This window comes from Gracilinanus agilis, unplaced genomic scaffold (assembly GCF_016433145.1).
Source record: "Gracilinanus agilis isolate LMUSP501 unplaced genomic scaffold, AgileGrace unplaced_scaffold55246, whole genome shotgun sequence".
NCBI classification, from domain to species: Eukaryota; Metazoa; Chordata; class Mammalia; order Didelphimorphia; family Didelphidae; genus Gracilinanus; species Gracilinanus agilis.
In genome coordinates this window covers 1-2,684 of record NW_025390517.1, presented here as the reverse complement: position 1 = coordinate 2,684, position 2,684 = coordinate 1, and the positions used below count along the sequence as shown (strand labels likewise).

The 2,684-nt window shown below is 69.9% G+C and overlaps 1 long non-coding RNA gene across 1 annotated transcript; it reads left to right on the top strand.

Annotated features, from left to right (window-relative positions):
* The first annotated feature begins 2,068 nt into the window (after positions 1–2,068).
* On the top strand, positions 2,069–2,678 carry LOC123256006. The gene is made up of 3 exons (XR_006506811.1): positions 2,069–2,342; positions 2,498–2,553; positions 2,638–2,678. It is a non-coding gene; the product is annotated as an uncharacterized LOC123256006 (long non-coding RNA).
* Positions 2,679–2,684: the final 6 nt, after the last annotated feature.

The following is a 2,684-nucleotide window of genomic DNA, read 5'->3' as shown; positions in this document are numbered from 1 at the left end:
CCCCATCTCTGAGCCCCTCTAGCCAGGCCCCCGAACCCCAGCATGTATGTTCATGAGGAAAAGGCTCTCCTGAGCAAAGACTTGACAGTAAAGGGCTCATGCCTGACCCCAGACTCCTGACGTTTCTCCCTGAACCCCCACACGGAGCCCCTCGGGCTGGGTTAGGCGGGGGGCCCTTGGGCTCCTCTCCTCGGTCCCCACTTTGGCTTATTGGCCTGGGAGAGCCGCCACGTGATCGTGCAGCCGGGGCCCCCCCAGGGGAGGAGCCCCCCAGACCCCGCCTGTGGAGCCGGGCAGAAGGAGGCGCCCCGGGCACGGCTGGCCCCCACGGAGGGAGAGTGGGGCCGGGGGCCAGCACGGGGCCGAGCGCTTCGGCTATTGCCCCCCCGGATCCTCAGCCCAGCCCTCGCAGCGGGGTGCCGTTGTCCCCCTTTTACAGAGGAGGAAACTGAGGCGTGGCGCCCCGAAGGAGCCGGAGAAGGGGGTCTGGGGGGGCCGGGCCAGGCACGAAAGGAACGTGACGGCGTCCTCGTCCGGGCTGGCCCCTGCCCTTCGGCCTCCGGCTGCCGCCCGGAGCTCCCTCCCTGTGAACAAACAGGGCAGAGCTTGGCATTCCCTGCCCACGGCCTCTCCTGAGCCGGCCCGGCCGGTTCCTCTCATCTCCACCCCGCCCCGCCTCGGCTTCCCCCGGGGAGCAGAGGGGGGCGGGCTGGCCGGGCAGGGAGAACCCGGCTGGGGGGCTCGTGGCCCCCCGGACAGCCCTCAAACACCTTCCAGGGCGGGGCCCCAGGCCAGAGGGGGAGGCAGGCAGGGCGGCGCCGGGCCAGGAGATGGGGGACTCCTGCACGAAGCCCCCGTGCCAAAGGCTCCCCCGCACCCGAGGCGCAGCCGGGCCAAACCATCCAGGCCCTCTGCGTGCCCAGCGGCACCGAGCAGGGAGGCACGAGAGAGCCCTTGAAGGTTCTTGAGTGGGGGAGAGGCCCCCTTGGGCCCATCGTGCCTCGGAGAGAAGAGAAAGCAAAGTCCAGTTAGTGAGGAGGCCTTGCTTAGGGTGGAGACCTTGGGGATGGGGGGACAGGGGGAGCCATGGGGTATCTGTGCCCCCCAAGAATGGGGCGGGACAGGATGAGGCTGTGAGGCGTCTGTGCCCCTCTGGCAGCAGTGAGAGACAGGACAGAGTGCCTGGGACAAGAAGCAGCCTTGGGGCACCCTCGCAGGGGCCGGGAAGGAGCGATGGGGATGCTGGATGGCCGAATGCAGAGCTTGGGGGACCCACAATCGGGGAGAGATGGTCCAGGCCCTTGGAGGGAGGAGAGCGGTGGCTGTGGGGCGCCCAAGTGAGAGGGAGGGCCGGGGACCAGCTCTTTGAGCCGCAGGTACTGGGGGGGTCTGCCTGATGCTCCCCAACCCCCCAGGGCCCTCCTGCACATTTCTCTGCTTCCCGCTTGTCTTCCCATCATTTCTGGCTGGCCTCAGGAGCCCCCCAAGCACCTCCTCTCCCTCCTCGGTGCCAGGAGGCCCTCCTAGCCATCCCCGGGGTCCCCACGGCCACCTCGGGCTCTCCCCTGGGCCTGGGGACCACCTTCCTTCTCTGGGTCCCTCCTTCCTGCCCCACTGCTGCCCGCCTGCGAGAGAGGGCAGGAGCTGTATTGGGGCACCAAACCCCCTGCTGACCCCACTGTTGAGGACCAGAGAAGGAAAGGAACTGGCCCGAGGCCCCTCCGCCAGAGCCCGCAGAGCTCCGAAAAGTTCTCGAGTCCGGGGGAGGCGGCCCGCAGAAGTCTCCTCCCCCTCCGGACCTCAGTTTCCCCCTCTGTAAAATCATGCTCACGGCCCTGTTCTCACACCAGACCTCCCCCCTTCCCATGCCAGCCGTGAGCGGGCCGAGGCTGGGCTTGTGATACCCTCTGCCCAGACAAGGGAACAGGAGGTGCCAACGCTGTGCCTGCGCGCGGCCCCCCCAGGTCCTAACGGGGCCGGAGGACCCCAGCGCTCCCCCCTCAGCTACCCGCCCTCGAGAGGCGGGGTGTGCCTGGCAGGGATGGAGAGGAGGAGGAGGAAACAGCGACTGGCCGGGGGAGGGAGGGAGGGGACGGTTTCGGGCACACCCAGGGCCAACCACAGGCTTTGGGGCCCCGGGGGGCCCTCCCTTCCGCCATTCCCAAGGACCTCGGCATCTGGCCCAAACCACTGGAGCTTCTCCGCGCAGGGACCCAGGCGCCCTGCTCGTCCAGCCCCCTCCTCCCGGGACCCGGGCGCCCTGCTCGTCCGCCCCCTCCTCCGGCGGCTCCAGAACTCGGGCTCCTCCTCCCGGGGCCACACCCCGCCAGGTGAAGGCTTAGGTATGTGGGGGGAGGTGGGGCTCCTGGGTTCTCTCTCCCTGCGGGCGCCTCCTGCTCCTGGACCGGCCGCTTCTGCCCAGGCGGGAGGACCCCGGCGTCCCGGCATCCCGGCCCCAGGCCAGAGGGTTCCCCCCTAAGGCGTCTGCCCTCTCCAGGGACTGCGGGAGCCCGGCGGCGGCGGGATCGCTGGCGAGATGAGCGGCCCGGCAGGGTGAGTGTGAGCCGGCCCGGCTCTGCTGGAGGTTGGGGGCGGCTGGCGGGCTTCCCGCACTGACCCTCTGGCCCTTCTCCCCAGGCCCGCGGCGGCCCCCAAGCCCAGCGCCAAGTCTATCTATGGTGAGT